A 23,172-nucleotide genomic window follows, 5' to 3' on the forward strand; every position below is an offset into this window, starting at 1 on the left:
ACTGCTGACAGTGACCAGAGAGTGAAGGAACAGGAGGGGAGATTTATATACAGACTACTGACAGTGAGCAGAGAGTGAGGGAACAGGAGGGGAGAGTTACAATCAGACTGCTAACAGGGAGCAGAGAGTGAGGGAACAGGAGTGGATTTTTACAATCAGATTGCTGACAGTGAGTAGGGGGTGAGGGAACAAGAGTGGAGATTTTCATTCAGACTGCTGACTGTGAGCAAAGAGTGAGGGAACAGGAGGGGAGAGCTCCATTCAGACTGTTGACAGGTAACAGAGAGTGAGGGAACAGGTGTGCAGTGTTACATTCAGACTCCTGACAGTCAGCAGAGACTGGGGGAACAGGAGGGGAGAGATACATTCAGATTGCTGACAGTGAGCAGAGAGTGAGTGAACAGGAGGGGTGAGTTACATTCAGACTGCTGACAGTGAGCCGAGAGTGAGTGAACAGGAGGGGTGAGTTAAATTCAGACTGCTGACAGTGAGCAGAGAGTCAGGGTACAAGAGTGGAGAGTGACATTCAGACTGCTGACAGTGAGCAGAGAGTGAGGGAACAGGAGGGGGGAGTTACATTCAAACTGCTTACAAAGAGCAGAGAGTGATGGAACAGCAGTGGAGAGTTACATTCATACTGCTGACAGTCAGCAGAGAGTGAGGGAACAGGAGGGGAGAGTTACATTCAGACTGCTGACAGTGAGCAGAGAGTGAGGGAACAGGAGGAGAAAGTTACATTCAGACTGCTGACAGTGAGCAGAGAGTGGGGGAAGAGGAGTGGAGAGTTACATTCAGACTGCTGACAGTGAGCAGAGAGTGGGGGAAGAGGAGTGGAGAGTTACAATCAGACTCCTGACAGTGAGCAGAGAGTGAGGCAACAGGAAGGGAGAGTTACATTCAGACTGCTGACAGTGAGCAGAGAGTGACTGAACAGGAGGGGATAGTTATATACAGATGCTGACTGTGAGCAGAGAGTGGGGGAACAGGAGGGGAGAGTTACATTCAGACTGTTGACAGTGACCAGAGACTGAGGGAAAAGGAGTGGAGATTTACATTCAGACTGCTGACAGTGAGCAGAGAGTGAGGGAACAGGAGTGGAGAGTTACCGTCAGACTGCTGACAGTGAGCAGAGAGTGAGGGAAGAGTAGAGGAGAGTTACTTTCAGACTGCTGACTGTGAGCAGAGCGTGAGGGAATTAGAGGGGAGAATTACATTCAGACTGCTGACAGTGACCAGAGAGTGAAGGAACAGGAGGGGAGATTTATATACAGACTACTGACAGTGAGCAGAGAGTGAGGGAACAGGAGGAGAGAGTTACATTCAGACTGCTGACAGTGACCAGAGAGTGGTGGAAGAGGAGTGGAGAGTTACAATCAGACTCTTGACAGTGAGCAGAGTGTGAGGCAACAGGAGGGGAGAGTTACATTCAGACTGCTGACAGTGAGCAGAGAGTGGGGGAAGAGGAGTGGAGCGTTTCATTCAGACTGCTGACAGTGAGCAGAGAGTGAGGGAAGAGGAGGAGAGAGTTACATTCAGACTGCTGACAGTGACCAGATAGTGGGGGAAGAGGAGTGGAGAGTTACAATCAGACTCCTGACAGTGAGCAGAGAGTGAGGCAACAGGAGGGGAGAGTTACATTCAGACTGCTGACATTGAGCAGAGAGTGAGGGAACAGGAGGGGAGAGTTATATACAGACTGTTGACAGTGACCAGAGACTGAAGGAAAAGGAGTGGAGATTTACATTCAGACTGCTGACAGTGAGCAGAGAGTGAGGGAAGAGTAGAGGAGAGTTACTTTCAGACTGCTGACTGTGAGCAGAGCGTGAGAGAATTAGAGGGGAGAATTACATTCAGACTGCTGACAGTGACCAGAGAGTGAGGGAACAGGAGGGGAGAGTTACAATCAGACTGATGACAGTGAGCAGAGAGTGAGGGAACAGGAGGGGAGAGTTACAATCAGACTGATGACAGGGAGCAGAGAGTGAGGGAACAGGAGTGGATTTTTACAATCAGACTGCTGACAGTGAGTAGGGAGTGAGGGAACAAGAGTGGAGATTTTCATTCAGACTGCTGACTGTGAGCAAAGAGTGAGGGAAGAGGAGGGGAGAGCTCCATTCAGACTGTTAACAGGTAGCAGAAAGTGAGGGAACATGTGTGCAGTGCTACACTCACACTGCTGACAGTGAGTAGAGAGTGAGGGAAGACGAGGGGAAAGTGACATTCAGACTGTTGACAGGCAGCAGAGAGTGAGGGAACAGGAGTATAGTGGTACATTCAGACTGGTGACAGTGAGCAGAGAGTGAGGGAATAGGAGGGGTGAGTTACATTCAGACTGCTGACAGTGAGCAGAGAGTATGGGAACAAGAGTGGAGAGTGACATTCAGACTGCTGACAGTGAGCAGAGAGTGAGGGAAGATTAAAGGAGAGTTACTTTCAGACTGCTGACTGATCAGAGCGTGAGGGAATTAGACGTGAGAATTACATTCAGGCTGCAGACAGTGACCAGAGAGTGAAGGAACAGGAGGGGAGATTTATATACAGACTACTGACATTGAGCAGAGAGTGAGGGAACAGGAGGGGAGCGTTACAATCAGACTGATGACATTGAGCAGAGAGTGAGGGAACAGGAGGGGAGAGTAACATTCAGACTGCTGACAATGGGCGGAGAGTGCGGGAAGAGGAGTGGAGAGTTTCATTCAGACTGCTGACAGTGAGCAGAGAGTGTGGGAAGAGGAGTGGAGAGTTTCATTCAGACTGCTGACAGTGAGCAGATAGTGAGGGAACAGGAGGAGAGAGTTACATTCAGACTGCTGACAGTGACCAGAGAGTGGGGGAAGAGGAGTGGAGAGTTACATTCAGACTGCTGACAGTGACCAGATAGTGGGGGAAGAGGAGTGGAGAGTTACAATCAGACTCCTGACAGTGAGCAGAGAGTGAGGCAACAGGAGGGGAGAGTTACATTCAGACTGCTGACAGTGAGCAGAGAGTGACTGAACAGGAGGGGAGAGTTATATACAGATGCTGACAGTGAGCAGAGATTGGGGGAACAGGAGGGGAGAGTTACATTCAGACTGTTGACAGTGACCCGAGACTGAGGGAAAAGGAGTGGAGATTTACATTCAGACTTCTGACAGTGAGCAGAGAGTGAGGGAAGAGTAGAGGAGAGTTACTTTCAGACTGCTGACAGTGAGCAGAGCGTGAGGGAATTTGAGGGGAGAATTACATTCAGACTGCTGACAGTGACCAGAGAGTGAAGGAACAGGAGGGGAGATTTATATACAGACTACTGACAGTGAGCAGAGAGTGAGGGAACAGGAGGGGAGAGTTACAATCAGACTGATGACAGGGAGCAGAGAGCGAGGGAACAGGTGTGGATTTTTACAATCAGACTGCTGACAGTGAGTAGGGAGTGAGGGAACAAGAGTGGAGATTTTCATTCAGACTGCTGACTGTGAGCAAAGAGTGAGGGAACAGGAGATGAGAGCTCCATTCAGACTGTTGACAGGTAGCAGAAAGTGAGGGAACAGGCGTGCAGTGCTACAATCACACTGCTGACAGTGAGTAGAGAGTGAGTAAAGACGAGGGGAGAGTGACATTCAGACTGTTGACAGGCAGCAGAGAGTGAGGGAACAGGAGTGTAGTGGTACATTCAGACTGGTGACAGTGAGCAGAGAGTGAGGGAATAGGAGGGGAGTGTTACATTCAGACTGCTGACAGTGAGCAGAGAGTGAGGGAATAGGAGGGGAGTGTTACATTCAGACTGCTGACAGTGAGCAGAGAATGAGGGAACAGGAGTGGAGAGTGACATTCAGACTGCTGACAGTGAGCAGAGAGTGAGGGAACAGGAGTGGAGAGTGACATTCAGACTGCTGACAGTGAGCAGAGAGTGAGTGAACAGGAGGGGAGAGTTACATTCAGATTGCTGACTGTGAGCAGAGGTTGAGGGAACAGGAGGGGAGAGTTACATTCAGACTGCTGACAGTGAGCAGAGAGTGAGTGAACAGGAGGGGAGAGTTACATTCAGACTGCTGACAGTGAGCAGAGAGTGAGGGAACCGGAGCGGAGAGTTACATTCAGACTGCTGACAGTGAGCAGAGAGTGGGGGAACAGGACGGGAGAATGACAATCAGGATGCTGACAGTGAGTAGAGAGTGAGGGAAGACGAGGGGAGAGTGACATTCCGACTGTTGACAGGCAGCAGAGAGTTAGGGAACAGGAGCGGAGAGGTACATTCAGACTGCAGACAGTGAGCAGAGAGTGAGGGAACAGGATGGGAGAGTTACATTCATACTGCTGATAGTGAGCAGAGAGTGAGGAACAGGAGGGGAGAGTGACATTCAGACTGTTGACAGGAAGCAGAGAGTTAGGGAACAGGAGGGGAGAGGTACATTCAGACTGCTGACACTGAGCAGAGAGTGAGGGAACAGGAGGGAAGAGTTACAATCAGACTGATGACAGTGAGCAGAGAGTGACGGAACAGGAGGAGAGAGTTACATTCAGACTGCTGACAGTGACCAGAGAGTGGGGGAAGAGGAGTGGAGAGTTACATTCAGACTGCTGACAGTGACCAGATAGTGGGGGAAGAGGAGTGGAGAGTTACAATCAGACTGCTGACAGTGAGCAGAGAGTGAGGGAACAGGAGGGGAGAGTTACCGTCAGACTGCTGACAGTGAGCAGAGAGTGAGGGAACAGGAGGGGAGAGTGACATTCAGACTGCTGACAGTGAGCAGAGAGTGACTGAACAGGAAGGGAGAGTTATATACAGATGCTGACAGTGAGCAGAGAGTGGGGGAACAGGAGGGGAGAGTTACATTCAGACTGTTGACAGTGACCCGAGACTGAGGGAAAAGGAGTGGAGATTTACATTCAGACTGCTGACAGTGAGCAGAAAGTGAGGGAACAGGAGGGGAGAGTTACAATCACACTGCTTACAGTGAGCAGAGAGTGAGGGAACAGGAGGGGAGAGTTACCGTCAGACTGCTGACAGTGAGCAGAGAGTGAGGGAAGAGCAGAGGAGAGTTACTTTCAGACTGCTGACAGTGAACAGAGAATGAGGGAACAGGAGGTGAGAGTTACATTCAGATTGCTGACAGTGAGCAGAGATTAAGGGAACAGGAAGTGAGAATTACATTCAGAGTGCTGACAGTGAGCAGAGAGTGAGGGAACAGGATTGGAGAGTGACATTCAGACTGCTGACAGTGAGCAGAGAGTGAGGGAACAGCAGGGGAGAGTTACATTCAGACAGCTGACAGTGAATAGAGAGTGAGGCAACAGGAGGGGTGAGTTACATTCAAAATGCTGACAGTGAACAGAGAGTGAGGGAACAGGAGGGGTGAGTTACAGTCAGACTGCTGAAAATGAATAGAGAGTGAGGGAACAGGTGGGGAGATTTACATTCAGACTGCTGACAGTGAGCGGAGATTGAGGGAACAGGAGGGGTGAGTTACATTCAGACTGCTGACTGTGAGCAGAGAGTGAGGGAACAGGAGGGAAGAGTTACATTCAGACTGCTGACAGTGAACAGAGAGTGAGAGAACAGGAGTGGAGATTTACATTTAGACTGCCGAAAGTGAGCAGAGAGTGAGGGAACAGGAGGGGAGAGTTACATTCAGACTGCTGACAGCGAAAAGAGAGTGAGGGAACAGGAGGGGAGAATTACATTCAGACTGCTGACAGTGAGCAGAGAGTGAGGGAACAGCAAGCGTCAGTTGCTTTCAGACTCCTGACAGTGAGCAGAGAGTGAGGGATCAGGAGGGTAGAATGACATTCGGACTGCTGAGAGTGAGTAGAGAGTGAGGGAATAGGATTGCAGAGTTACAATCAGCCTGCTGACAGTGAGCAGAGAGTGAGGGAACAGCTGGGGAGGGTGACATTCAGACTGCTGACTGTGAGCAGAGAGTGAAAGAACAGGTCTGGAGAGTTACATCCAGACTGCTGACAGTGACCAGAGAGTGAGGGAACAGGAGGGGAGAGTTACATTCAGACTGCTGACAGCGAAAAGAGAGTGAGGGAACAGGAGGGGAGAATTACATTCAGACTGCTGACAGTGAGCAGAGAGTGAGGGAACAGCAAGCGTCAGTTGCTTTCAGACTCCTGACAGTGAGCAGAGAGTGAGGGAACAGGAGCGGAGAGTTACATTCAGACAGCTGACAGTGAGCAGAGAGTGAGGGAACAGGTATGCAGTGTTACAATCACATTGCTGACAGTGATTAGAGAATGAGGGAACAGGAAGGGCGAATGACAATCCGAATGCTGACAGTGAGTAGAGAGTGAGGGAAGACGAGGGGCGATTGACATTCAGACTGTTGACAGGCAGCAGAGAGTCAGGGAAATGCGGTGCAGAGGTACATTCAGACTGCTGACAGTGAGCAGAGAGTGAGGGAACAGCAAGCGTCAGTTGCTTTCAGACTCCTGACAGTGAGCAGAGAGTGAGGGAACAGGAGCGGAGAGTTACATTCAGACAGCTGACAGTGAGCAGAGAGTGAGGGAACAGGTATGCAGTGTTACAATCACATTGCTGACAGTGATTAGAGAATGAGGGAACAGGAAGGGAGAATGACAATCCGAATGCTGACAGTGAGTAGAGAGTGAGGAAAGACGAGGGGCGATTGACATTCAGACTGTTGACAGGCAGCAGAGAGTCAGGGAACTGCGGTGCAGAGGTACATTCAGACTGCTGACAGTGAGCAGAGAGTGAGGGAAGAGGAGGTGAGAGTTACATTCAGATTGCTGACAGTGAGCAGAGATTAAGGGAACAGGAAGTGAGAATTACATTCAGACTGCTGACAGTGAGCAGAGAGTGAGGGAACAGGATTGGAGAGTGACATTCAGACTGCTGACAGTGAGCAGAGAGTGAGGGAACAGCAGGGGAGTGTTACATTCAGACAGCTGACAGTAAATAGAGAGTGAGGCAACAGGAGGAGGGAGTTACATTCAAAATGCTGACAGTGAACAGAGAGTGAGGGAACAGGAGGCGAGATTTACATTCAGACTGCTGACAGTGAGCAGAGATTGAGGGAACAGGAGGGGTGAGTTTCGGTCAGACTGCTGAAAATGACTAGAGAGTGAGAGAACAGGTGGGGGGATTTACATTCAGACTGCTGACAGTGAGCGGAGATTGAGGGAACAGGAGGGGTGAGTGACATTCAGACTGCTGACTGTGAGCAGAGAGTGAGGGAACAGGAGGGAAGAGTTACATTCAGACTGCTGACAGTGAACAGGGAGTGAGAGAACAGGAGTGGAGATTTACATTTAGACTGCCGAAAATGAGCAGATAATGAGGGATCAGGAGGGTAGAGTGACATTCAGACGGCTGAGAGTGAGTAGAGAGTGAGGGAATAGGAGGGGAGAATTACATTCAGACTGCTGACAGCGAAAAGAGAGTGAGGGAACAGGAGGGGAGAATTACATTCAGACTGCTGACAGTGAGCAGAGAGTGAGGGAACAGCAAGCGACAGTTGCTTTCAGACTCCTGACAGTGAGCAGAGAGTGAGGGAACAGGAGCGGAGAGTTACATTCAGACAGCTGACAGTGCGCAGAGAGTGAGGGAACAGGTATGCAGTGTTACAATCACATTGCTGACAGTGATTAGAGAATGAGGGAACAGGAAGGGAGAATGACAATCCGAATGCTGACAGTGAGTAGAGAGTGAGGGAAGACGAGGGGAGATTGACATTCAGACTGTTGACAGGCAGCAGAGAGTGAGGGAACTGCGGTGGAGAGGTACATTCAGACTGCTGACAGTGAGCAGAGAGTGAGGGAATAGCAAGGGACAGTTACTTTCAGACTGCTGACAGTGAGCAGAGAGTGAGGGAACAGGAGCGGAGAGTTACATTCAGACAGCTGACAGTGAGCAGAGAGTGAGGGAACAGGTGTGCAGTGTTACAATCACACTGTTGACAGTGGTTAGAGAGTGAGGGAACAGAACGGGAGAATGACAATCCGAATGCTGACAGTGAGTAGAGAGTGAGGGAAGACGAGGGGAGATTGACATTCAGACTGTTGACAGGCAGCAGAGAGTTGGGGAACAGGAGCGGAGAGTTACATTCAGACTGCTGACAGTGAGCAGAGACTGAGGGAACAGGAGGGTAGAGTTAAATTCAAACTGCTGACAGTGAGCAGTGAGTGAGGGAACAGGAGGTGAGACTTACAATCAGACTGCTGACAGTGAGCAGAGAGTGAGGGAACAGGAGGGGAGAGTTACATTCATACTGCTGACAGTAGGCAGAAAGTGAGGGAAAAGTAGTGGAGAGTGACATTCAGACTGCTGACGGTGAGCAGAGAGTGAGGGAACAAGAGGAGAGAGTTACATTCAGACTGCTGACAGTGAGCAGAGAGTGAGTGAACAGGAGGGGAGAGTTACATTCAGATTGCTTACTGTGAGCAGAGGTTGAGGGAACAGGAGGGGAGAATTATATTCAGACTGCTGACAGTGAGTAGAGAGTGAGGGAAAAGGAGGGGAGAGTTACATTCAGACTGCTGACAGTGTGCAGAGAGTGAGGCAACAGGAGGAGGGAGATGCATTCAAACTGCTGACAGTGAACACAGAATGAGGGAACAGGAGTGGAGAGTGACATTCAGGGACTGCTGACAGTGAGCAGAGAGTGAGGGAACAGGAGTTGAAAGTTACATTCAGACTGCTGTCATTGAGCAGAGAGTGTGGGATCTGGAGGGGAGGGTGACATTCAGACTGCTGACTGAGCAGGGAGTGAGAGAAGAGATCTGGGGAATTACATTCAGAATGCTGACAGTGACCAGAGAATGAGGGAACAGGAGGGGAGAGTAACATTCAGACTGCTGACAGCGAACAGAGAGTGAGGGAACAGCAGGGGAGTGTTACATTCAGACTGCTGACAGTAAGCAGAGAGTGAGGGAACAGGAGGGGAGAGTTACATTCAGACTGCTGACAGTGAGCAGAGAGTGAGGGAACAGGAGAGGAGAGTGACATTCAGATTGATGACAGTGAGCAGAGAGTGAGTGAACAGGAGTGAAGAGTTAAATTCAGATTGCTTACTGTGAGCAGAGGTTGAGGGAACAGGAGGGGAGTCTTATATTCAGACTGCTGACAGTGAGTAGCGATTGAGGGAAAAGGAGGGGAGAGTTACATGCAGACTGCTGACAGTGAACAGATATTGAGAGAACAGGAGTGGAGATTTAATTTCAAATTGCCGAAAATGAGCAGATTGTGAGGCAACAGGAGGGGAGAGTTACATTCAGCCTGCTGACAGTGAGCAGAGAGTGAGTGAACAGGAGGGGAGAGTTACATTCAGACTGCTGACAGTGAGCAGAGAGTGAGGGATCTGGAGGGCAGGGTGTCATTCAGACTGCTGACAGTGAGCAGCGAGTGAGGGAACAGGAGAGGAGAGTTACATTCAGACTGATGACAGTGAGCAGAGAGTGAGGGAACAGGAAGGGAGAATAACAATCAGACTTCTCACAGTGAGCAGAGAGTGAGGGAACAGGAGTCGAGAGTGACATTCAGACTGCTGACAGTGAGCAGAGAGTGAGGGAACAGGAGTGGAGAGTGACATTAAGACTGTTGACAGAGAGCAGAGAGTGATGGAACAGGAGGGGAGAGTTACATTCAGACTGCTTACAGTGAGCAGAGAGTGAGGGAACACGAGGGGAGAGTTACATTCAGACGGCTGACAGTAGGCAGAGAGTGAGGGAAAAGTAGTGGAGAGTGACATTCAGACTGCTGACAGTGAGCAGAGAGTGAGGGAACAGGAGTGGAGAATTACAATCAGACTGCTGACAGTGAGCAGAGAGTGAGGGAACAGGAGGGGAGACTTACATTCTGACTGTTGACAGTGAGCAGTATGTGAGGGAACAGTGGTGGAGGGTGACATTCAGACTGCTAAAAGAGAGCAGAGCGTGAGGGAACAGGAGCGGAGAATTACATGCAGACTGCTGACAGTGAACAGAGATTGAGAGAACAGAAGTGGAGACTTACATTCAGACTCCCGAAAATGAGCAGATTGTGAGGCAACCGGAAGGGAGAGTGACATTCAGACTGCTGACGGTGAGCAGAGAGTGAGGGAATAGGAGTGGAGAGTTACATTCAGATTGCTTACTGTGAGCAGAGGTTGAGGGAACAGGAGGGGAGAGTTACATTCAGATTGCTTACTGTGAGCAGAGGTTGAGGGAACAGGAGGGGAGAGTTATATTCAGACTGCTGACAGTGAGTAGAGAGTGAGGGAAAAGGAGGGGAGAGTTACATTCAGACTGCTGACAGTGTGCAGAGAGTGAGGCAACAGGAGGATGGAGATGCATTCAAACTGCTGACAGTGAACACAGAATGAGGGAACAGGAGTGGAGAGTGACATTCAGGGACTGCTGACAGTGAGCAGAGAGTGAGGAACAGGGGAGTTGAGAGTTACATTCAGACTGCTGTCATTGAGCAGAGAGTGAGGGATCTGGAGGGGAGGGTGACATTTAGACTGCTGACTGAGCAGAGAGTGAGGGAAGAGATCTGGGGAATTACATTCAGAATGCTGACAGTGACCAGAGAATGAGGGAACAGGAGGGGAGAGTAACATTCAGACTGCTGACAGCGAACAGAGAGTGAGGGAACAGCAGGGGAGTGTTACATTCAGACTGCTGACGGTGAGCAGAGAGTGAGGGAACAGCAGGGGACTGTTACTTTCAGACTGCTGACAGTGAGCAGAGAGTGAGGCAACAGGAGGAGAGATTACATTCAGACGGCTGACAGTAAGCAGAGAGTGAGGGAACAGGAGGGGAGAGTTACATTCAGACTGCTGACAGTGAGCAGAGAGTGAGGGAACAGGAAAGGAGAGTGACATTCAGATTGATGACAGTGAGCAGAGAGTGAGTGAACAGGAGTGAAGAGTTAAATTCAGATTGCTTACTGTGAGCAGAGGTTGAGGGAACAGGAGGGGAGTCTTATATTCAGACTGCTGACAGTGAGTAGCGATTGAGGGAAAAGGAGGGGAGAGTTACATGCAGACTGCTGACAGTGAACAGATATTGAGAGAACAGGAGTGGAGATTTAATTTCAGATTGCCGAAAATGAGCAGATTGTGAGGCAACAGGAGGGGAGAGTTACATTCAGCCTGCTGACAGTGAGCAGAGAGTGAGGGATCTGGAGGGCAGGGTGTCATTCAGACTGCTGACTGTGAGCAGAGAGTGAGAGAACAGATCTGGAGAATTACAATCAGACTGCTGACAGTGAGCAGCGAGTGAGGGAACAGGGGAGGAGAGTTACATTCAGACTGATGACAGTGAGCAGAGAGTGTGGGAACAGGAGGGGAGATTTACATTCAGACTGCTGATAGAGAGCAGAGAGTGAGGGAACAGGAAGGGAGAGTTACATTCAGACTGTTGACAGTTAGCAGAGATTGAGGGAACAGGAGTGGTGTTTTACAGTCAGACTGCTGACAATGAGTAGAGAGTGAGGGAACAGGAGGGGAGAGTCACATTCAGACTGTTGACAGGTAGCAGAGAGTGAGGGAACAGGAAGGGAGAGTTACATTCAGACTGTTGACAGTGGTTAGAGAGTGAGGGAACAGGAAGGGAGAGTTACATTCAGACTGCTGAGAGTGACCAAAGATTAAGGGTACAGGAGTGGAGAGAGACATTCAGATTGCTGACAGTGAGCAGAGTGTGAGTTAACAGGAGGGGATAGTTACATTTAGACCGCTGACTGTGAGCAGAGGTTGAGTGAACAGGAGAGGAGAGTTACATCCAGACTGCTGACAGTGAACAGAGAGTGAGATATGTGGAGGGGAGTGTTACATTCAGCCTGCTGACAGTAAGTAGAGAGTGAGGAACAGCAGTGGAGAGTGACATTCAGACAGCTGACAGTGAGCAGAGAGTGAGGGAAGAGGAGGGGAGAGTTACATTCAGACTGCTGACAGTGAGTAGAGAGTGAGGGAACAGGAGGGGAGAGTTACTTTCAGACTGCTGACAGTGAGTAGAGAGTGAGGGAACAGGAGGGGAGAGTGACATTCAGACTGCTGACAGTGAGCAGAGAGCGAGAGAACAGGTCAGGAGAGTTACATTCTGACTGCTGACAGTGAGCAGAGAGTGAGGGAACAGGAGAGAAGAGTTAGATTCAGCCTTCTGACAGAGAGCAGAGAGTGAGGGAACAGGAGTGGTGTTTTACATTCAGACTGCTGACAGTGAGCAGAGAGTGAGGGATCAGGAGGGGAGGGTGACATTCAGACTGCTGACTGTGAGCTGGGGTTGATGGAACAGGAGGGGAGAGTGACATTCAGATTGCTGACAGTGAGCAGAGAGTGAGGGAACAGGAGGGGAGATTTACATTCAGACTGCCAACAGTGAGCAGAGAGTGAGGGAACAGGAGGGGAGAGTTACATGCAGACTGCTGACAGTGAGCAGAGAGTGAGGGAACTGGAGTGGAGATTTACATTAGACTGCTGAAAATGAGCAGATTGTGTGGGAACAGGAGGGGAGAGTGACATTCAGACTTCTGACAGTGATCGGAGAGTGAGGGAATAGGAGTGGAGAGTTACAGTCACACTGCTGACGGTGAGCAGAGAGTGAGGGAACAGGAGGGGAGAGTTACATTCAGACTGCTGACAGTGAGCAGAGAGTGAGGGAACAGGAGGGGAGAGTTACATTCAGACTGCTGAAAGTGAGCAGAGAATGAGGGATCTGGAGGGGAGGTTGACATTCAGACTGCTGACAGTGACCAGAGAGTGAGGGAACAGGAGGGGAGAGTTACATTCAGACTGCTGACAGTGAGCAGAGAGTAAGGGAACACGAGGGGAGAATTACATTCAGACAGTTGACAAGTAGCAGAGAGTGAGGGAACTGGAGTGCAGTGTTACCATCCGACTGCTGACAGTGACTAGAAAGCGAGGTAACAGGAAGGGAGAATGACAATCAGACTGCTGACAGTGAGCAGAGGTTGAGGGAACAGGAGGGGACCGTTACATTCAGACTGCTGACAGTGAGTAGAGAGTGAGGGAACAGGAGGGGAGAGTGACATTCAGACTGCTGAAAGTGAGCAGAGAATTAGGGATCTGGAGGGGAGGTTGAGATTCAGACTGCTGACAGTGAGCAGAGAGTGAGTGAACAGGAGGGGAGAGTTACATTCAGACTGCTGAGAGTGACCAAAGATTAAGGGTACAGGAGTGGAGAGCGACATTCAGATTGCTGACAGTGAGCAGAGTGTGAGTTAACAGGAGGGGATAGTTACATTTAGACCGCTGACTGTGAGCAGAGGTTGAGGGAACAGGAGGGGAGAGTTACATCCAGACTGCTGACAGTGAACAGAGAGTGAGGGATCAGGAGGGGAGGGTGACATTCAGACTGCTGACTGTGAGCTGGGGTTGATGGAACAGGAGGGGAGAGTGACATTCAGATTGCTGACAGTGAGCAGAGAGTGAGGGAACAGGAGGGGAGATTTACATTCAGACTGCCAACAGTGAGCAGAGAGTGAGGGAACAGGAGGGGAGAGTTACATGCAGACTGCTGACAGTGAGCAGAGAGTGAGGGAACTGGAGTGGAGATTTACATTAGACTGCTGAAAATGAGCAGATTGTGTGGGAACAGGAGGGGAGAGTGACATTCAGACTTCTGACAGTGATCGGAGAGTGAGGGAATAGGAGTGGAGAGTTACAGTCACACTGCTGACGGTGAGCAGAGAGTGAGGGAACAGGAGGGGAGAGTTACATTTAGACTGCTGACAGTGAGCAGAGAGTGAGGGAACAGGAGGGGAGAGTTACATTCAGACTGCTGAAAGTGAGCAGAGAATGAGGGATCTGGAGGGGAGGTTGACATTCAGACTGCTGACAGTGACCAGAGAGTGAGGGAACAGGAGGGGAGAGTTACATTCAGACTGCTGACAGTGAGCAGAGAGTAAGGGAACACGAGGGGCGAGTTACATTCAGACAGTTGACAAGTAGCAGAGAGTGAGGGAACTGGAGTGCAGTGTTACCATCCGACTGCTGACAGTGACTAGAGAGCGAGGTAACAGGAAGGGAGAATGACAATCAGACTGCTGACAGTGAGCAGAGAGTGTCGGAACAGGAGTGGAGAGTGACATTCAGACTGCTGACTGTGAGCAGAGGTTGAGGGAACAGGAGGGGACCGTTACATTCAGACTGCTGACAGTGAGTAGAGAGTGAGGGAACAGGAGGGGAGAGTGACATTCAGACTGCTGAAAGTGAGCAGAGAATTAGGGATCTGGAGGGGAGGTTGAGATTCAGACTGCTGACAGTGAGCAGAGAGTGAGTGAACAGGAGGGGAGAGTTACATTCAGACTGCTGAGAGTGACCAAAGATTAAGGGTACAGGAGTGGAGAGCGACATTCAGATTGCTGACAGTGAGCAGAGTGTGAGTTAACAGGAGGGGATAGTTACATTTAGACCGCTGACTGTGAGCAGAGGTTGAGGGAACAGGAGGGGAGAGTTACATCCAGACTGCTGACAGTGAACAGAGAGTGAGACATGTGGAGGGGAGTGTTACATTCAGCCTGCTGACAGTGAGTAGAGAGTGAGGAACAAGAGTGGAGAGTGACATTCAGACAGCTGACAGTGAGCAGAGAGTGAGGGAAGAGGAGGGGAGAGTTACATTCAGACTGCTGACAGTGAGCAGAGAGTGAGGGAACAGGAGAGGAGAGTTACATTCAGCCTTCTGACAGAGAGCAGAGAGTGAGGGAACAGGAGTGGTGTTTTACATTCAGACTGCTGACTGTGAGCTGAGGTTGATGGAACAGGAGGGGAGAGTGACATTCAGATTGCTGACAGTGAGCAGTGAGTGAGGCAACAGGAGGGGAGAGTAACATTCAGACTGCTGACAGCGAAAAGAGAGTGAAGGAACAGGAGGGTTTAGTTCCATTCAGACTGCTGAAAGTGAGCAGAGAGTGAGGGAACAGGTGTGGGGAGTTACATTCAGACTGCTCACAGTGAGCAGACAGTGAGGGAACAGGAGTCGAGAGTGACATTCAGACTGCTGACAGTGATCTAAGAGTGAGGGAACAGGAGGGGAGAGTGACATTCAGACTGCTGACTGTGAGCAGATGTTGAAGGAACAGGAGGGGAGAGTTACAGTCAGACTGCTGACAGTCAGCAGAGAGTGAGGGAACAGGAGTGGAGAGTTACATTCAGTCTGATGACTGTGACCAGGGATTAAGGGAACTGGAGGGGAGAGTTACATTCAGACTGCTGACAGTGGTTAGAGAGTCAGGGAACAGGAAGGGAGAATGACAATCAGACTGCTGACAGTGAGCAGAGAGTGAGGGAGAAGGTAGGGAGAATGACAATCAGACTGCTGACAGTGAGCAGAGAGTGAGTTAAGTGGAGGGGAGAGTTACATTCATACTGCTGTCAGTGACCAAAGATTAAGGGAACAGGAGTGGAGAGAGACATTCAGATTGCTGACAGTGAGCAGAGTGTGAGTTAACAGGAGGGGTGAGTTACATTTAGACTGCTGACTGTGAGCAGAGGTTCAGGGAACAGGAGGGGAGAGTTACATTCAGACTGCTGACAGTGAACAGAGAGTGAGAGATGTGGAGGGGAGTGTTACATTCAGCCTGCTGACAGTGAGTAGAGAGTGCGGAACAGGAGTGGAGAGTGACATTCAGACTGCTGACAGTGAGCAGAGAGTGAGGGAAGAGGAGGGGAGAGTTACATTCAGACTGCTGACAGTGAGCAGAGAGTGAGGGAACAGGAGGGGAGAGTTACATTCAGACTGCTGACAGTGAGTAGAGAGTGAGGGAACAGGAGGGGAGAGTGACATTCAGACTGCGGACAGTGAGCAGAGAGCGAGAGAACAGCTCGGGAGAATTACATTCTGACTGCTGACAGTGACCAGAGAGTGAGGGAACAGGAAGGGAGAGTTATGTTCAGACTATTGACAGTGAGCAGAGATAGAGGGAACAAGAGTGGACAGTTGCATTCAGACTGCTGACAGTGAGCAGAGAGTGAGGGAACAGTAGAGGAGAGTTACATTCAGACTGCTGACAGTGGGCAGAGAGGGAGGGAACAGGATCGGAGATTTACATTCAGACTGCTGTCAGTGAGCAGAGAGTGAGGGATCTGGAGGGGAGGGTGACATTCAGACTGCTGACTGTGAGCAGAGAGTGAGAGAACAGCTCTGGAGCGTTACATTCAGACTGATGACAGTGAGCAGTGAGTGAGGCAACAGGAGGGGATAGTTACATTCAGACAGCTGACAGAGAGCAGAGAGTGAGGGAACAGGTGTGGGGAGTTACATTCAGACTGCTGAAAATGAGCAGAGAGTGAGGGAACAGGAGGGGAGATTTACATACAGACTGCTGACAGTGAGTAGAGAGTGAGGGAACAGGAGGGGAGAGTGACATTCAGACTGCGGACAGTGAGCAGAGAGCGACAGAACAGCTCGGGAGAATTACATTCTGACTGCTGACAGTGACCAGAGAGTGAGGGAACAGGAAGGGAGAGTTATGTTCAGACTATTGACAGTGAGCAGAGATAGAGGGAACAAGAGTGGACAGTTGCATTCAGACTGCTGACAGTGAGCAGCGAGTGAGGGAACAGGAGGTGAGACTTACAATCAGATTGCTGACAGTGAGCAGAGAGTGAGGAACAGGAGTGGAGAGTGACATTCAGACTGCTGACAGTGAGCAGAGAGTGAGGGAAGAGGAGGGGAGAATTACATTCAGACTGCTGATTGTGAGCTGAGGTTGAGGGAACAGGAGGGGAGAGTTACATTCAGACTGCTGACAGTGAGTAGAGAGTGAGGGAACAGGAGGGGAGAGTTACATTCAGACTGCTGACAGTGAGCAGAGAGTGAGGGAACAGGAGAGGAGAATTACAAACAGACTGCTGACAGTGAGCAGAGAGTGAGGGAACAGGAGGGGAGAGTTACATTCATACTGCTGACAGTGAGCAGAGAGTGAGGGAACAGGAGGGGAGAGTTACATTCAGACTGCTGACAGTGAGCAGCGAGTGAGGGAACAGGAGGGGAGAGTTACATTCATACTGCTGACAGTGAGCAGAGAGTGAGGGAACAGGAGGGGAGAGTTACATTCAGACTGCTGACAGTGAGCAGAGAGTGAGGGAACAGACGTGGAGAATTACAATCAGACTGCTGACAGTGAGCAGAGAGTGAGGGAACAGGAGGGGAGATTTACATTCAGACTGCTGATAGTGAGCAGAGAGTGAGGGAACAGGAGGGGAGAGTTACATTCAGACTGCTGACAGTGAGCAGAGAGTGAGGGAACAGGAGGGGAGAGTTACATTCAGACTGCTGACTGTGAGCAGAGAATGAGGGAACAGGAGGGGAGAGTTACATTGAGACTGCTGTCAGTGAGCAGAGAGTGAGGGAACAGTAGTGTAGAGTTACAATCGGACTGCTGACAGTGTGCAGAGAGTGAGGGAACTGGAGGGGGAAGTTACATTCTCACTGCTGACAGTGAGCAGAGAGTGAGGGAACTGGAGGAGGAAGTTACATTCAGACTGCTGACAGTGAGCAGAGAGTGAGGGGACAGGGGTAGAGAGTTACATTCAGACTGCTGACAGTGAGCAGAGAGTGAGGGAACAGGAGTGGAGATTTACATTCAGACTGCTGAAAATGAGCAGATTGTGTGGGAACAGGAGGGGAGAGTGACATTCAGACTGCTGACAGTGAGCAGAGAGTGAGGGAACAGGGGTAGAGAGTTACATTCAGACTGCTGACAGTGAGCAGAGATTGAGTGAACAAGAGGGGAGAGTTACATTCAGACTGCTGACTGTGAGCAGAGAGTGAGGGAACAGGAGGGGAGAATTACATTCAGACTGCTGAAAATGAGCAGAGAATGAGGGATCTGGAGGGGAGGTTGACATTCAGACTGCTGACAGTGAGCAGAGAGTAAGGGAACACGAGGGGAGAGTTACATTCAGACAGTTGACAAGTAGCAGAGAGTGAGGGAACTGGAGTGCAGTGTTACCATCCGACTGCTGACAGTGACTAGGGAGCGAGGTAACAGGAAGGGAGAATGACAATCAGACTGCTGACAGTGAGCAGAGAGTGACAGGACAGGAGCGGCGAGTGACATTCAGACTGCTGAAAGTGAGCAGAGAATGAGGGATCTGGAGGGGAGGTTGACATTCAGACTGCTGACAGTGAGCAGAGAGTGAGTGAACAGGAGGGGAGAGTTACATTCAGACTGCTGACAGTGAGCAGAGAGTGAGGGAACAGGAGGGGAGAGTTACATTCAGACTGCTGAAAGTGAGCAGAGAATGAGGGATCTGGAGGGGAGGTTGACATTCAGACTGCTGACAGTGACCAGAGAGTGATGGAACCGGAGGGGAGAGTTACATTCAGACTGCTGACAGTGAGCAGAGAGTAAGGGAACACGAGGGGAGAGTTACATTCAGACAGTTGACAGGTAGCAGAGAGTGAGGGAACTGGAGTGTAGTTTTACCATCCGACTGCTGACAGTGACTAGAGAGCGAGGTAGCAGGAAGGGAGAATGACAATCAGACTGCTGACAGTGAGCAGACAGTGAGGGAACAGGAGTGGAGAGTGACATTCAGACTGCTGACTGTGATCAGAGGTTGAGGGAACAGAAGGGGAGCGTTACATTCAGACTGCTGACAGTGAGTAGAGAGTGAGGGAACAGGAGGGGAGAGTGACATTCAGACAGCTGACAGTGAGCAGAGAGCGAGAGAACAGGTCGGGAGAGTTACATTCTGAATGCTGACAGTGACCAGAGAATGAGGGAACAGGAGGGGAGAGTTATATTCAGACTATTGACAGTGAGCACGGATAGAGGGAACAGGAGCGGACAGTTACATTCAGAGTGCTGACAGTGAGCAGAGAGTGATGAAACAGGAGAGGAGAGTGACATTCAGACTGCTGACAGTGTGCAGAGAGTGACCGAATAGGAGGGGAGAGTGACATTCAGACTGTTGACAGGCAGCAGAGAGTGAGGGAACAGGGGGGGAGAGGTACATTCAGACTGCTGACAGTGAGCAGAGAGTGAGGGAACAGGAGGTGAGACATACAATCAGACTGCTGACAGTGAGCAGCAAGTGAGGGAACAGGAGAGGAGAGTTACATTCAGACTGCTGACAGTGAGCAGAGAGTGAGGGAACAGGAGAGGAGAGTTACATTCAGACTGCTGACAGTGAGCAGAGAGTGAGAGAACAGGAGGGGAGAGTTACAATCACACTGCTTAAAGTGAGCAGAGAGTGAGGGAACAGGAGAGGAGAGTTACATTCAGACAGCTGACAATGAGCAGAGAGTGAGGGAACAGGAGGGGAGAGTTTCATTCAGACTGCTTACAGTGAGCAGAGAGTGAAGGAACAGGAGAGGAGAGTTACAATCAGACTGCTGATAGTGAGCAGAGAGTGAGTGAACAGGAGGGGAGAGGCACATTCAGACTGCTGACATTGAGCAGAATTTGAGGGAACGTGGTGGAGAGTTATATTCAGACTGCTGACAGTGAGCAGAGAAAGAGGTAACAGGAGGGGACAGTTACATTCAGACTGCTGACAGCGTGCAGAGAGTGAGGGAACAGGAGGGGACAGTTACATTCAGACTGTTGACCGTGAGCAGAGAGTGAGGGAACAGGAGGGGAGAGTTACATTCAGACTGCTGACAGTGAGCAGAGAATGAGGGAACAGGGGTGTAGAGTTACATTCAGACTGCTGTCAGTGAGCAGAGAGTGGGGGAACAGGAGGGGAGAGTTACATTCAGACTTCTGACAGAGAGCAGAGAGTAAGGGAACAGGAGTGGTGTTTTACATTCAGACTGCTCACAGTGAGCAGACAGTTAGGGAACAAGAGTCGAGAGTTACAGTCAGACTGCTGACAGTGAGCAGAGAGTGAGGGAAGAGGAGAGGAGAGTTACATTCAGACTGCTGACAGTGGGCAGAGAGTGTGGGAACAGGAGAGGAGAGTTACATTCAGATTGCTGAGAGTGAGCAGAGAGTGAGGGAACAGGAGGGGAGAGTTACATTCAGACCGCTGACAGTCAGCAGTGAGTGAGGGAACAGGAGGGGAGAGTTACATTCAGACTGCTGACAATGAGCAATATGTGAGGGAACAGGGGTGGAGGGTGACATTTAGACTTCTGACAGTGAGCAGAGAGTGAGGGAACAGGAGGGGAGAGTTACATGCAGACTGCTGACAGTGAACAGAGAGTGAGAGCTCAGGAGTGGAGATTTACATTCAGACTGCTGAAAATGAGCAGATTGTGAGGGAACAGGAGGGGAGAGTTACATTCATACTGCTGACAGTGAGCAGCGAGTGAGGGAACAGGAGGGGAGAGTTACATCCAGACTGCTGACAGTGAACAGAGAGTGAGACATGTGGAGGGGAGTGTTACATTCAGCCTGCTGACAGTGAGTAGAGAGTGAGGAACAAGAGTGGAGAGTGACATTCAGACAGCTGACAGTGAGCAGAGAGTGAGGGAAGAGGAGGGGAGAGTTACATTCAGACTGCTGACAGTGAGCAGAGAGTGAGGGAACAGGAGAGGAGAGTTACATTCAGCCTTCTGACAGAGAGCAGAGAGTGAGGGAACAGGAGTGGTGTTTTACATTCAGACTGCTGACTGTGAGCTGAGGTTGATGGAACAGGAGGGGAGAGTGACATTCAGATTGCTGACAGTGAGCAGTGAGTGAGGCAACAGGAGGGGAGAGTAACATTCAGACTGCTGACAGCGAAAAGAGAGTGAAGGAACAGGAGGGTTTAGTTCCATTCAGACTGCTGAAAGTGAGCAGAGAGTGAGGGAACAGGTGTGGGGAGTTACATTCAGACTGCTCACAGTGAGCAGACAGTGAGGGAACAGGAGTCGAGAGTGACATTCAGACTGCTGACAGTGATCTAAGAGTGAGGGAACAGGAGGGGAGAGTGACATTCAGACTGCTGACTGTGAGCAGATGTTGAAGGAACAGGAGGGGAGAGTTACAGTCAGACTGCTGACAGTCAGCAGAGAGTGAGGGAACAGGAGTGGAGAGTTACATTCAGTCTGATGACTGTGACCAGGGATTAAGGGAACTGGAGGGGAGAGTTACATTCAGACTGCTGACAGTGGTTAGAGAGTCAGGGAACAGGAAGGGAGAATGACAATCAGACTGCTGACAGTGAGCAGAGAGTGAGGGAGAAGGTAGGGAGAATGACAATCAGACTGCTGACAGTGAGCAGAGAGTGAGTTAAGTGGAGGGGAGAGTTACATTCATACTGCTGTCAGTGACCAAAGATTAAGGGAACAGGAGTGGAGAGAGACATTCAGATTGCTGACAGTGAGCAGAGTGTGAGTTAACAGGAGGGGTGAGTTACATTTAGACTGCTGACTGTGAGCAGAGGTTCAGGGAACAGGAGGGGAGAGTTACATTCAGACTGCTGACAGTGAACAGAGAGTGAGAGATGTGGAGGGGAGTGTTACATTCAGCCTGCTGACAGTGAGTAGAGAGTGCGGAACAGGAGTGGAGAGTGACATTCAGACTGCTGACAGTGAGCAGAGAGTGAGGGAAGAGGAGGGGAGAGTTACATTCAGACTGCTGACAGTGAGCAGAGAGTGAGGGAACAGGAGGGGAGAGTTACATTCAGACTGCTGACAGTGAGTAGAGAGTGAGGGAACAGGAGGGGAGAGTGACATTCAGACTGCGGACAGTGAGCAGAGAGCGAGAGAACAGCTCGGGAGAATTACATTCTGACTGCTGACAGTGACCAGAGAGTGAGGGAACAGGAAGGGAGAGTTATGTTCAGACTATTGACAGTGAGCAGAGATAGAGGGAACAAGAGTGGACAGTTGCATTCAGACTGCTGACAGTGAGCAGAGAGTGAGGGAACAGTAGAGGAGAGTTACATTCAGACTGCTGACAGTGGGCAGAGAGGGAGGGAACAGGATCGGAGATTTACATTCAGACTGCTGTCAGTGAGCAGAGAGTGAGGGATCTGGAGGGGAGGGTGACATTCAGACTGCTGACTGTGAGCAGAGAGTGAGAGAACAGCTCTGGAGCGTTACATTCAGACTGATGACAGTGAGCAGTGAGTGAGGCAACAGGAGGGGATAGTTACATTCAGACAGCTGACAGAGAGCAGAGAGTGAGGGAACAGGTGTGGGGAGTTACATTCAGACTGCTGAAAATGAGCAGAGAGTGAGGGAACAGGAGGGGAGATTTACATACAGACTGCTGACAGTGAGTAGAGAGTGAGGGAACAGGAGGGGAGAGTGACATTCAGACTGCGGACAGTGAGCAGAGAGCGACAGAACAGCTCGGGAGAATTACATTCTGACTGCTGACAGTGACCAGAGAGTGAGGGAACAGGAAGGGAGAGTTATGTTCAGACTATTGACAGTGAGCAGAGATAGAGGGAACAAGAGTGGACAGTTGCATTCAGACTGCTGACAGTGAGCAGCGAGTGAGGGAACAGGAGGTGAGACTTACAATCAGATTGCTGACAGTGAGCAGAGAGTGAGGAACAGGAGTGGAGAGTGACATTCAGACTGCTGACAGTGAGCAGAGAGTGAGGGAAGAGGAGGGGAGAATTACATTCAGACTGCTGATTGTGAGCTGAGGTTGAGGGAACAGGAGGGGAGAGTTACATTCAGACTGCTGACAGTGAGTAGAGAGTGAGGGAACAGGAGGGGAGAGTTACATTCAGACTGCTGACAGTGAGCAGAGAGTGAGGGAACAGGAGAGGAGAATTACAAACAGACTGCTGACAGTGAGCAGAGAGTGAGGGAACAGGAGGGGAGAGTTACATTCATACTGCTGACAGTGAGCAGAGAGTGAGGGAACAGGAGGGGAGAGTTACATTCAGACTGCTGACAGTGAGCAGCGAGTGAGGGAACAGGAGGGGAGAGTTACATTCATACTGCTGACAGTGAGCAGAGAGTGAGGGAACAGGAGGGGAGAGTTACATTCAGACTGCTGACAGTGAGCAGAGAGTGAGGGAACAGACGTGGAGAATTACAATCAGACTGCTGACAGTGAGCAGAGAGTGAGGGAACAGGAGGGGAGAGTTACATTCAGACTGCTGAGAGTGAGCAGAGAGTGAGGGAACAGGAGGGGAGAGTTACATTCAGACTGCTGACAGTGAGCAGAGAGTGAGGGAACAGGAGGGGAGAGTTACATTCAGACTGCTGACTGTGAGCAGAGAATGAGGGAACAGGAGGGGAGAGTTACATTGAGACTGCTGTCAGTGAGCAGAGAGTGAGGGAACAGTAGTGTAGAGTTACAATCGGACTGCTGACAGTGTGCAGAGAGTGAGG

At 50.4% G+C, this 23,172-nt stretch overlaps 1 protein-coding gene across 1 annotated transcript in view; it reads right to left on the reverse strand.

Annotated features, from left to right (window-relative positions):
* Nucleotides 1-23,172, reverse strand: part of LOC121278088 (equilibrative nucleoside transporter 1-like) — a 330,852-nt gene that overhangs the window by 59,503 nt on the left and 248,177 nt on the right. The gene's annotated exons all lie outside the window — the stretch shown is intronic.

Source organism: Carcharodon carcharias, chromosome 5 (genome assembly GCF_017639515.1).
Source record: "Carcharodon carcharias isolate sCarCar2 chromosome 5, sCarCar2.pri, whole genome shotgun sequence".
Lineage (NCBI taxonomy): Eukaryota > Metazoa > Chordata > Chondrichthyes > Lamniformes > Lamnidae > Carcharodon > Carcharodon carcharias.